The sequence below is a fragment of the Lygodium microphyllum genome, chromosome 27, assembly GCF_053477565.2.
Source record: "Lygodium microphyllum isolate KBCC chromosome 27, Lygodium_microphyllum_v1.1.10, whole genome shotgun sequence".
Classification (NCBI taxonomy): Eukaryota; Viridiplantae; Streptophyta; class Polypodiopsida; order Schizaeales; family Lygodiaceae; genus Lygodium; species Lygodium microphyllum.
In genome coordinates, this window is record NC_141161.1 from 81180544 (window position 1) to 81194672 (window position 14129).

Here is a 14129-nt window from a genome sequence, read left to right on the forward strand (position 1 = left end):
TGATTCTGCCTTCACTGCCCAACACCATTCCATTCTGCCCTAGCCCCTATGCCCTCAGCCGCCGCCCACACAGCATGATAGTAGCCACCCGGTGCCCTCACGAGTCCTGGCAGTCCTCACGAGTCACACCTCCTCCTGGAGGACCTGGAGATTGGAGTCTTGACTCTAAGTCCTCACGACTCACCTCAAGGCTTCCTAGCTCAGACGGTATACCAACAAGGTTGCGCAGTGCATACAAGTTAGAGTACTTACAAAGTTACAAGTTATTATGCACTACTATTCATGTTATAAGTTATAACTTATGTCATTTGTCCAATTCTTTTTTGAAGCTACGAGACTAAACTTTAGAGACTAGAGTGGTTCTTGTAGAACTTTAGAAGCTTGTTACTAGTTAGCTTTTCTATAGCTCAAGATGTTAGTTTTAAAGCTAGCAAAAGCTATCCATTCTGGGCCCTCGCTTGAAACCCGTGCCATGCTTAAGTGTACTATTCTACCATATCCATCATCCATGTGATTGTTATTATCTACATTTCCATGATGTTTGACCAAGTCTCCTTCTAAGTAGGACCATGTGATAGGGACGATCTATAATACGAATCCTCGTGAGTCATTAAGCCTTAGCTTTATTTGACAATATACTATGTAGAGTCTAGACTTCAAGTTCAAAGTTTCACTATATAACTCAAAAAGTTGTCATATTATCCATTTATAAAAGAGCTCACATGAGCTTAGAGACTTTAGAAATCTAAGATTATTAATCTTAGATTTCTAAAGTCTCTAAGATTAATAATCTTAGAGACTTTAGAAATCTAAGATTAATAATCTTAGATAGATAAGTAATCCTTCAACATCCTACTCCTTCCAAATGTATGATGCCCATACATTTGCTAGATTGTTTTCTCAATCCTTCACATAAAGATGTATGATCTTACGTGAGCCAACTACTTGTACTTATATAACAGTATTCAACTAGGGTAGCCAAGTGGAGTCTCTCTTTGGAAAGAGAGCATTGATGATTAGAGTGCCACACTACCATGGATATTTCTCTTTTTTTCTCTCAGGAGTTAGAACTAATCAAAAGTAATGTAATTATTATATTGGAAGAGGTGTTGTGTCACGTGGTCTTCAAGCATAAATGGAGATTCACTTTTTGATATATCTTTGCCTTGCAGGGTAGATTGATATTAGAGTATACAATCTAACTTTAAATCAAGTCCTATTCATCGAAACTATGAGCAAGTATGAGTTCAACATTCTACCATTTTAAATGCTCAAGTTCTAAAGATTGCTAGTATTTGCCACTACCATTTGGAGTGTCTAACTTTGGCATACCTTAACTTTTTGCATCCATATTATAGATATGGGTCGTCCTAAGAGGGATTTGAGTCAATTGACTCTATCTCTAACACTTGCTCGAAAGAAATGGATTGCTCAAGGAGATTCCATGCTTGTAAGAGCCTCATCGATTGCACCTCTGTCCACATCTAACACGCCTACTGCATCTAGTCACATAAATGTGAGTTTCAATCTTAACATGCCTATAAGGGATGCAAGTTAAAGTGTGGATTCTTTTGATGATGCTATGAGAAGTCTTGATGGGGTAAGAGAGCAATATGTTGCTCATGTAGATGCTACCCTTGATGCAAGGAGGCATATTCCACGGTGGATTCCATGAGGTTTGGCGATGGATTTTGTAAAATTATATTTATTGTCGAGGCTCATACACAAGGTGGATTCCTTGTGTGAAAAGTTGATGGGGACGTCTGTCATTTTCGGACGTCTCGTTAATTTAACGTGCAAGTGGGTGATTTCGCAAAATACATATTTAAATTAATGGAGTTTATAAGTTTAGAGTGCGCACTTGTAATAAATTAAGGTTAGGACTGAGTTCTAACCAATTTATTTATTTTGTAGCTGAAGACTGTTAGGTATTCACTTTTGTCGATTTAATTTTATTATTTTCTAAAAATTGTGAATGCTTCAGTTGATGTATAGAGCAGGTGGCGGTGGCACTGGGAAGCACTGGGCGATATATGTATTTAAGTTATTTAGAAGAAATTATCATTGTTGATAGGCGTGCATCTTAGGCGTGGCACCAATATTTATTTTGATGTGCTTAATTATTAAAGCGCTTGATATATATTTATTATTTTGTATGCGCATGGGTGCACGATTTAAGTATTCATTATTGGACATTGTATTTGGGCACAGCCAGACTCTTTGGGTGCCCAACCGCTTTATTCTTTGTTTGGACAAAAGCAAACACAAAAGCTAAAGAGTGCTAATTATAAATTTGGGCTATTTTTTAGCTTGAAGATGAATAATATATTAAATACATGCTTTGTGGAGCACTCATACAAGGCATGGGGGGAGATTGTACCCAATTAGTCTTCTTGCTTTATGTTATGTAAATTTTCTCTCTTGGTTTTTGAGCAAAAAGTAGAGTTTTTTGTTCTTGGGGACCTTCTGTGTGCGCTCACTACGTACGCATACAACATCCGATTTGTGCACCAATGGTATCAAAGCGAAGCTGAGATTGAGGGCTTCCAATCGCCTACCATCTCACGCGAAGGTGAAGCTCCTGGAACAATTGAGCTCTACAGCCAATCTCACGACAGTCAGTCAATACTAGCGCGTTCCTGGTGGTGAAGAACCCTCTACTACACGCAGTCGGATCGCAAGGGACCACTCTCAAGAAGCAAAGGACCAGCATGGAAGTCTCTTTGGAAGTCGTTTTTTATCTCAGAGATCAAAAATTTTAAATCTTATGAAAGATAAGCTTAAAAGCTTAAAAGAGCTTAAGCTTTACTTAAGCTTTTAAAAAAATTGGCGACGGCGTGGCCGCAGGATATACTGCCGTTCAACGGCGCCGTCCAACCTATCCTAACGTCCCAGAGGGAAAAATGATTATTAAAACTTTAAAACTTAAAGATTAAACTCTTTAAGACTTACTAATGCTTAAAGATTTAATCTTTAATCTCTAGCATAAAGGTAGTTCACACTGAGCTCTTCTTCGAATCACTACTAGACTCGTTTCAGCCTCTCTGCAAGCCCCTATTTGCACCTGCACTTTGACATAGTTAAGTTTCAGCACACAGATTGCTATACGCAGTCTACACGGACAACATATCCTTTTGGAAGAAGGTCGATATCAATTTCCATAGCCGTAAAGAATAAAGATTATCCAAAGCCATTATTTAAAATTAAAAAAAGCAAGCCTTGTAATCCCGAATTTGAGCTACGCTCATCCCGCTAACAGGATTTCGAGTGTGTGAGGTTGTTTGAAATTTTGCAGGATGACCGATCAAAATATGGAAGATTTTATGGCTGAAGGTGATTTACCGGAATCAACGATGGAGCAAAAACTGGACCTAATTATGATGCAGCTTCAAGAGGAACGAAGAGCATGCCAAACTTTGCAAACTCAATTGGCCAGTCTGCAAAGATCTACTGCCGATCAAGATGCATTCTTAGGCATTATATACAATGGAATACAAGAAGTGCATGACTTAGAAATTAAAATTAGTGATTATGTTGAACATAGAAATTTCCTAGTTATGCCTTTGCAATCTAGTGACATTATTCTAGGTGTGCCTTGGCGTCATCAGTATAATCCTGATATCAATTGTTCTACGCATTCAATGAAGATTCATTCTCATGAAAAACAAATTACATTGCATGGTATGCACATCTTTGATGATTTCCCATTGCTTAGTCATACACAGACTAAACGTGCATTAAGAAAATGTAGCAAATCTTATTTAATATGGGTGAATGAAATTGAAGTTAAGGAAAATAAGATGCATCCTAGGCACACACAATTTCTTTCACAATTTCAAGACTGTTTTGCTGCTGACTTACCACTTGGTTTTCCATCCACACATCCTGAGGATCATAAAATAGACCTAATTCCAGGTTCTCAACCACCATGTAAAGCACCTTATAGATACAATCAAATTGAACAGAAAGAAATTCAAACTCAAGGTGAAGAATTGTTAACTCGAGGACTCATTAGATCCAATAGTTCTCCATTTTGTGCACCTGTCTTATTAATTGAAAAGAAAAACAACACTTATAGGATGTGCATTGATTATCGTGCCCTAAATAAAATCACTGTATGTTGAGTGTTGAAATGACTTGTTTTTTGGCTGATTTTTGTTGTTTTTGAGAGCTGAATGGTTGATTTTATGAGATGATTGATTGGTTTGGAAGTGGTTTGAGAGTGTTTTGGATGATATTGATTGTATTTTGGAAGTTCATGATGTTTATTAGTGGTTCTATGATGTTCTGATAGGTTCTGATTGGTTCTGTATACCTTCTGTTTTGTTCTGTTTTGGTCTGTTTTGTTCTGATTGTCTTCTGTAAGGAGGGATTGAGTATTGATTGATGAAGATTGAGATCTTGTGAAAGCTTATTGAATGGTTTGTGAGAGTTTGGAATGGTTTGAGTATGAGTTATGTGGTTTTGATAACCTTCTGTAACCTTTTGTAGGTCTTTTGTAGAGCCTCTGTTTTTGTTCTGTTCTGTATTATAGCTGTTCTGGTACTGTTCTGTATGCTTCTATATGTGTTCTGATAGATGAGAGTGTAGCTTGGGAAAGTTTTCTAGCCTTGGAAAGAGGTGAATACAAGTGCAAAAGAGCTGAAAGAAGTGGAAGACGTAGTTGCTGAAGACTCAAGTAAAGACTAGAGTGAAGTGACAGTAGTGAGCTATGAAAAGACACTGTAGTGGCTCTGGTGACTCTTCATATCAGACATACCACTTGGGAGGGGTATCCACGACCTAAGAGGGATTATTGAGAGTGATTTTGAGAGATTGTAGTGAGGATATGATGTATTATTGATAGAGAGAGAGAGAGAGAGAGAGAGAGAGAGAGAGAGAGAGAGAGAGAGAGAGTTAGAGAGCCAATTTTACTAAAACAGAGTGATTGTATATGAGAGATTGAAAGAGAAGACTATGAAGATATTGAAAATGAATACTATGTGATGTATTTCCATTCAAAGATGGTGTATTCCTTTGTTTTCTTTGTTCTATTGATGGATTTTGTGAAGATATTGAAGAATATGGTTGATTCTATTAAATCCGTGGGAGATCTACATGATGCTGCATGAAGATTTGTTGTGCTTGGTGTTCTTTTCTTCATTGTGATCATATGAAACATGATAAACAAGCTTGTTGATATTACAAGATAGATTTTCTTGCAAGAGAATTCCATTTTCCTTGGTGTTCCTCTTGGGGCTCCATGTTTTTGGTGCGCAGCCGGGGAAACTTGCCATCAACAAGCACCAGAAGAGGCTGAAAATCAAGGAATTGGCATTGCCAAGAAGAGAAGAATTCAATGGATATTTGTAAAGTTCCTTCTTCCACTGAAGAGTTGGAATTTCTCATAATCAAAGCCACTTTCCACAAGAAGTTTATCCCACAATGGCGGAAACACATCACCATCATGATGCATGCTCTATGTGGTGGACAGTTTCCTCTTCCTGTTGAAGCAGCAGAAACTTGCATCTTGGTGGCAAACTATTTAGGAATAAACTGAAGAGTAGAAACAGAGAGAATGACCATCCATGGAAGATTTGGCATTCATTGAGAAGTTTCCAGACAACATCAAGTGGGAGATTGTGAAGAAGCTTCAGGAGTCTTGGTCTGTAGAGGTTCACAAAGACAAGAAGGAAAAGAGTTGGACTTTGTTCGTGGATGCTCAACAGCAAGATACATGGGATGCTTGGTGTACTGATAATCTTCTGTTTGTTCAATTGGCAACCCACTAGAAGTTGGTAGACAAAGTTTTTTTCACAACATACACTGTTGAAACCATCAGAAGCTGGCATTACTATGATGATGGCACCACCACAATGCTCAGACGTATGCATTTTGATACCTTCAGAACCGAATACCTTCCTCTGTGCAGTGGAATGAAAGCAGAATTCAGGGACGTTGAAAAGAAAGAAGTAGAAGAAATGTTGGCAAGAGAGTCCTCCAGAGACTAAAGGCTTCTGTTAACCCTCTGTGGAGCACTAACAACATAGTGGAGCCAACCCCCTGATGAATGACGCAATAAAGAGGCAAGCGTTAGAACGAGTCCAGAGGTACGTGAGAAGAGAGAAAGCAAAAATCAAGACTGAGAACGAGCTCGCAGCAGAAGCCGCCTTTGACGCCCTTGCGGAACTCTTTACAGAAGTCCCAATGGCACATCAAGCCCTTCCTCCTGCTGCTGGAGGTCCACTTCCAAGCCAAATCCGTCCTGGAAATATTGATGGCAGGCTAGCGAATGTAGTTCCATTGCCAGTTTTTAAGGGAGAGTACAATGAAGACCCCGATCTTCATGTAGCAGAGTTTATGGTAGCATGTGTGGCTAACAATGCCAAAACCCCTGAGCATTGGTTGGCAATATTCCCCGCCACTTTCAAGGGCGCGTTTCAGTGGTATAAGAGACAAGCAGCAGGAACTTTTGGCACATGGGACAACCTGAAGTTGGCCTTCCTCACTAAATTCAGGCGTGAAGGTTTTGAAGAGCGGATGCGAGAGGAATTTATGAACCTAAGTCATTCTTCTAGAGAAAGAGTAGAAGCTTATGTCTCACGAATGGAATCCATCCTGAAAAGATGGACTAGCCATAATCTAGATGATGGCATTCAGAAGGGGGTGTTTCTCAGAGGATTACAACCAGAAGTCCGTAAGTTTGTGGAGCTACAAAGACCAGCCACCAACAGAAGGTGCAAGACTGTACGATGAAGTGGAAGCTAGATTAGCGATGAATACAGGAAGAGGAGTCCTACCTCCTCTGATGCCAGGAATGATGTATCCACCAAATGCAGTCCCAGGGACTGTTTCCTACCCCTACCAACAGATGCCCCCAGTATCACAGTACAGTGCACCAAATCCACAGTGGCCACAATCCATGCCTCAAATGATGGTGCAACCACAACAACAATGGTCCCAACCAATTTCCTCAATGCCAAATCAGCAGTAACAGTGGAATCCTACCAACTGGAGTCAACAGCCAACAGTTCAAACAGGAGTTCTGAATCAGAACCAGAACAGAGACCCCTCTGTACTAGCCCAACCAGTTTATGCAGTGATTACAGAGACTCCTCAAAACCCTCCTACCAGTATCTCCGGAGGAGAAAGCTTGAAGGATTACTTATCCAACTCAGTTACAAACATCAAAAAGGAGTTGATGGATGTGATTACAGAGCAGCTACAGACGTTGAAAGTGAATACTGCTAGCATATCCAACGTTGCAGGAGCAGGAAGAGATGTGATGCGGTCAAATACTTGGTGTGGTAAGTGTCATCAAGCAGGCCATTTAACCATTGAATGCACAAGAAAACCAATCATTCCTGGAGCCTTCTGTTCCTACTGTTTGCGGAAGAACCATACAGAGGACATTTGCTCTTTGAAGGAGATGCATGATAGGAGAAGGAAGAAAGAAGACGCAAGATTCAACTTGCTGGAATCCAAAATGACAACACAGGATATTGGACCCAAGCCTAGAGAGTTTGGTCCTAATTTCGGACCCAGAAGATTTCCCTCTCAAGGTTACAGAGGAAGACAGTCTGGCGGTGGTCAGAGAACAGAAGTGGAGAGTTACAAATGCGGAGAAAAGGGACACATCTCACCAAATTGTCAAAATCCCAAAAGGTCAGTGGATTACAAGCCCTTATGCAGTCGATGCAAAGGAGAAGGCCACACTGCAAAAGATTGTCCAAGCCCAGCCCCAGTGAAAAATAGTGCTACTGATAGTCCGGCCAAGGCCCAAGAGCCTACCTCCAATTTAGTGGAATTGAAAGTTGCTGCCATCACGCGTGCAAAGAAGAAGGAATCATCTATCCAGAAAGAAAATAATCCTCCTGCCAGAACAGTGAAGTTCGATCTTCCACCAGAAGAACAGAACAGAACAGAGCCTGACATTGCCGTACAGAGCACTACAGTGCCACAGAGAGTTACAGAGACAGTTCCAGAGACAGGGCCAGAGGTCCAGGAGATAGAAGAGGAGGAAGTGCCACAAGTGGCAGAAGAAGTTCCCATGATACATTTGTTGGAAGAAAGAAGGAAAATGAAAATGGGTGTTGCCCCATTTCCTAACCGGTTAGAGAAGCCTGTGGATCCTATTAAGGAATACGATCTGGTCAGAGATCTAGATACCTTTAAACCAAACCTCACATTCCGACAATTATTGATGTTGTCTCCCAGTTGCCGGAAAAGGTTCAAAAGTATACTGACAATAAGAGGTGGTTTAAGGATTGCTCCCTCAACAGCAACAAAGTCCAACAAGGCTCCAGAGCCTGTAAAAGAAGTGGATGTGGCTAACGCTTTCCTAGATCCGGGTACTCCGGAGACTGGCGTGTGGATAGAAGGCTGTTTTATTGCAAATGCACTAATTGATGGTGGTTCATCAGTGAACATTATGATGGATGTGACAATGAAGGATCTAGGTCTACAAGGTGTGCAACCCACACAATGGCTCATCAGATTGGCGGATCAGAGTAGAATCAAGCCTTTGGGTATTCTCCCATATGTGAAGACTACAGTGGCTGGAAAAGATTATTGGCTAACCTATCTGGTGGTGAAGCCAAACTCTTATGGTACATCCTATCCTCTGTTTTACTGGGCAGACCATGGCACCCAATAAAGTGGAGCTGAAGCTATATGGTTCTCAAAAAGGACATGGATCCACCTCCTTGGAATTATCTTCTGACTCCCTTAATGAGGCTACGGATGGAACATCAGCAGACGAAGATGCTGTCAAACAGATCCTTCCCAAGAAAACAGTGGCACGTTCCTTAACAGTGGATACTGTAAGCCGACTTCCAAAAGATGCAAAGTCATTATCAATGGGTGAATACTTCCTGCCTGAACCAGGAATGACTTCTGAAATCACTTCTGACAGTGAGATAGAAGCATGGATGTACTGCTCTCCCTATTACATGGCCATAGCAGAAGCCGAGACAGAGGCAGAAGATGAAATAGAAAACCTGTTCTTCTCTTACAGAGCTCCTACAGAGACAGAGATAGAAGCAGAAGCAGAGACAGAAGCAGAGACAGAGACAGAGACAGAAGCAGAGACAGAGACAGAGACAGAAGCAGAAGCAGAAGCAGAGACAGAAGAGGATGGATATGATATGGACGAAGAAGGTTATGAAAGTGAAACGAAAGAGTCTATTCCACCCGAAGAGGATATATATGAAGAAGAAGTTCCAGAAGCTTCAGAAGCAGACGAGCTCATGCTATGGGATAGAATGACGATGGTACCATTTGGTCTGGTAAATGGATCTTCTCATATACAAAATCTTTATAAGAAATGGATTAAGAAGAACAAGCCGTCTTTCAGCAGTGGCTCATGCCGTCCTAACCCATCTTTGCCAAGAAAAGATGATGATGATGTACTGTGCCAACAAGCACTAGTCCCACAAACCGAACAGAAATCAGAGGATCCCTGTTATGTGACGTTCCTGGATGTGTCATCAGAAGATGAGTCTTCAAGCCAAGAGGTAATTAATCTTGAAACCAAACTCGAAACGGCTCTAATCCCATTTCAACATCTTAAGGAGCAACCTAAGTCTCCACCAAAAGAAGAAGTGGGTTCTAGTGGAACGTCAGAAGAGGATATTACTCCCTTGAAGGAGTCAGATCTGTATCCAGAAGCAATCCGTGGGACCATCCGTGAAGTAGAAGGTGAAAGGCAGTTAACCTTTGTGGATGCAGATGGCACTGAACGCCACTTGAAGGTGGGTAGCAGCCTCCCAGAAGAGGAGTTGTCAACTTTGTACAACTTGTTGAAAGAAAATTTGGACGTGTTTGCATGGTCCTACAAAGACCTAAAGGGGATTGATCCCACAATATGTCAACATCATATTGACTTGGAGCCTGATGCTAAGCTAGTACGGCAATGACAGAGGCGAATGAACCCGAATTATTCCACATTGGTGAAAGTGGAGCTACTGAAGCTTCTGGAAGCCGAGTTCATCTATCCAATGGCAAATAGTGAATGGGTTTTACCCATCGTGGTTGTACCCAAGAAGAACGGCAAATTGCGAATATGTGTGGATTTCCGAAAGCTCAATTCCAAGACGAAGAAGGATCACTTTCCTATCCCTTTCACAGACCAACTGTTGGACACAATGGCAGGACATGAGCTTTATTCCCTTCTGGATGGATTCAGCGGATACAACCAAGTGTAGATAGCAGAAGAGGGCCAATCCAAAACAACCTTCACCACAGAATGGGGGACCTACGCTTACCGAGTGATGCCGTTTGGACTCTGCAATGCCCCTGCTACTTTCCAGCGAGTCATGATGGCCGCATTTCAAAATCATCTGTACGACTTTATTGAGGTATATTTGGATGACTTTTGTGTCTATAGTTTGATCCGTGAACACTGGGAACACCTGGAACAATGCTTTGACCGATGCCGGGAGTATGGGATTTCCCTCAACCCCGACAAATGCATCTTTGGGATCTCTTCTGGAGTTCTGTTGGGCCACATTGTCTCTGCATAAGGGATATCAACAGATCCTGCAAAGATCGAAAAGATTGCAGCTCTGACAGCACCCACCAATCTCAAACAGTTGAGGGGATTCTTAGGCCATGTGGGTTACTACAAAAGGTTCATAGCCCATTTTGCAACAAAGGCAACCTCCTTGCACAAGCTTCTGAGGAAAGATTTTGAGTTTACTTGGACGGAAGAATGTGACAAAGCCTTCCACACTCTGAAGCAGTGTCTGATTGTACACACTGATGCATCTATTGAAGGCTTAGGTATTGTCCTCTGCCAAAAGGGTTCCTCGAAGCTGGATCAACCGATCTATTATGCAAGCCGAAAAGTCACTGATAGGGAACGGAACTATACAGTGACAGAGCTGGAGTGCTTGGCAATGGTGTTTGCCCTAGAGAAGTTTCGCCACTACCTCCTATCTACCCACTTTAAATTTTATGTGGATCATGAGGCCCTGTCCTTCCTGATGAACAAAGCAGATGTGAAAGGACGAATGATGAGATGGCTCCTTCTATTTCAGGAGTTCGACTTTGAGGTGATTACTAAGCCTGGTCGTTCCCATGTTTTGGCTGATCATCTGTCGCGTATCCCACAGACTGCAAACAAGGAGCAAGATGATCCAAACCTCCCTGATGCTTCCCTATTCTTGGTAGAAACTGTAACTCCCTAGTATGCAGACATTGCCAATCTGCTGGCAATCCAACAGTACCCTCCTGGCATTTCTAGTCGGGAAAGGAAGAAGCTTATGCTAGAATCAGCCCCCTACACCCTGCTAGGTGGTGCACTGTACAAGAAAGGCAAAGATGAAGTGCTCCGAAGATGTGTTGTAGGAGATGAGATTAGGATTGTTTTGAAGGCTTGCCATGATGAGCCATGTGGAGGTCACTTTGCAGGAGAAGCTACAACCAGGAAGGCTCTGCTAGCAGGTTACTGGTGGCCTACCATTCATAAGGATGCCTATGATTACTGTAAAAGATGTGATGCTTGTCAGAGAATGGGGAAACCCACCAAGACAAGTGCCATGCCACTGCAACCTATCCTTCCCTTAAAGCCGTTTGAGAAGTGGGGCATTGACTTCGTAGGTCCAATCGATCCTCCTACCAGAAGGAAACAGAACCGATACATCCTTGTATGTACGGATTATGTCACAAAGTTGTGTGAAGCTAAAGCCCTAAAGCGGGACGATGGTAACAACGTGGCCCTGTTCATGTACGAGAATATCATCACCCGTTTTGGCAGTCCCTTAGAGCTGGTAAGTGACAGAGGCACTCATTTCCTTAACAAAGTCATGGAAGAGTTGACAGAGTTGTATAAGATCTGCCATCACAAGTCCACTCCTTATTACCCTAGAGCCAACGGCCAAGTCGAAGTCACCAATCGCATCCTCTGCTCGATTCCGACAAGAACAATTGCCACACATCATCGTGATTGGGATGATCGACTTACAGAGGCCCTCTGGGCGTACAGAACCTCTCATAAAGCCACAACAGGACAGACACCATTCCAGCTGGTGTATGGTACAGAAACTGTTTTTCCTGTTGAACTGGAACTACCCTCTTTAAGAGTGGCTATCAAAGAGCGTTTGGTGGACGATGATTCACTACAACGCCGTCTCCTGCACCTGGAATGTTTGGATGAAACTCGCAGGATGGCTCTACAGTGCATGGAAGCCATGCAAGCTCGACGTAAGGCTTACCATGATAGCTTCATCAAGCACAAGGAGTTCAAAGAAGGTGATTTGGTCCTAGCCTATGATTCACGATTTGGCAAGTTTCCTGGCAAGCTCCAACAGCGGTGGATGGGCCCCTATAAGGTACTTGCCGTCAACCCTAATGGCACTGTCCAAGTGCAGACTGTTGATGCTCTGATGATCCCTTCCTGATTAATGGATATCGCCTGAAGAAGTACTTCCCTCCTTGGGGATCTTGACAATTACGGTCACTTGATCCTTTCCCTCGTTGGCACGGCATTGTACTTCTTATGCTGCTACTTCTGATAGCCGTTCTTCAGTCACTCTTGATGAGGGGTTGGTCTTGATACATGGTCTTTCTACCATTCCCTTGCTTAATTCGAAGAGGAAAAAAAAACAAACAAAAGAAAAAAAAAGAAGAAAAAAAAAAGAAAAAAATACATATCGGTCATGGGAGAAAAGGACTTAGGTCCCTGTCATGCCGACCTATTCTTCGAGAAAAGGTGGAAACACCCTTGGGAATAGGGGAAAACAAAAGAAAAAAAAAGGGGGAAAAAAATAAGAAAAACAAATCTGTTATGAGAGAAAAGAAAGCAATTCCCTGTCATAGCAGGCCTCGTTCCAAGAAAAGGTGGTAAACACCCTTGGGCGAGAAGCTGGCTGTGGAAAAGGTGGCAACACCCAGTAGTCCAGAAAGTGGATTCATTAATTGACATCCTCAGGTTCCAGTTCCGAAGCTGCCTCCCTTGGTACGCTGTGTCCTGGGTCTTTCTGCAAAGTGTCTACCTGTCCTCTCGTAGACGACATGTCCTATCTAACACAACGTTCGATTTGATGGCTACCTCCCTGGGTACGCCTCTTCAACAACTAACGACGCGATCTTCATCGACAACCCCTTGAGTGCTATGAGCTTTCATCCTAACCGGATGGGGAAGTGAGTATGGTTGCCCTCTATAATTATCAATAGAGCGTGAGACAGAGGGTGGGTTGAGTGTGACTGGAGTTTCTTCAATCAATTATCGAGAGGTGAGATTGAGGGATGTTACGACACTTGGAGTCAGGTATGTTCCCGTTTCCCTATGCACCCACGGGATGGGTCTTTGCCGTCATCACAAGACACATCACCCTGTTCTGTACACTGCACTATAAGGTGCCCTTGCCTTCCTCCTTGCACTTATGCCAGACGGGTTGGATGCACTAATGCACCATCAACTGTGCACCCTGGCATACTCCTTCTCCACCATTCCCCCTTGTCGATTCCTCAACCGGGTACGAGATATGGGTTTCCATCATTCTTCCTCGAGTGATATTAGTCATGGGGCGAGTGACTGTTCTTTCATTCCATTTGAGTGACTGTGAATTGAGTGCAACATCCCTCATCATCGACAACGAATTTCCTACGATTCCTTCCATCAGCTACCTCCCTAGGTACTGCTGCGTGGTCCTTGCCATGACAGACGTGTGCCGAGAAGATGCCTTGGTACCTCCAGCAGAGCCGACAACAACACAGGATGTGCCATTGACAATCAACCTTGATTCTTGACAAAATGGGCCAAGTTTTTCTAACCTTACAACTTTGGTTTCTTAGTGATGTTCATGTTTTAAGTGTGGGGAAGTTAGTGGATGGTCTGTGGCGTGGTCCTAGGTCCCTGTTGCTCGGTTAACCCTATCCATTAAGGTCTTAAGTGTGGGGACGCATCCCTGCGCATCTACATTGCGTACCCTTCTGCATATGCCTCAATCTGCTTATGCATGTATGCCATGACTTGCTGTTACCCTGATGGGGTCCCTTCCCACCCGACCGTTCATTTTCCACCCACCCTTGGGGCTGTTCCCTTGCAGTTTTCCTTCATTCCCTGCTTTTGAGATCCTACCATGTGAATGCACCCTACGTTCACCAAAGTCCAAATCCAACCTTATAACCCTGTTCCTCTCTTTGAA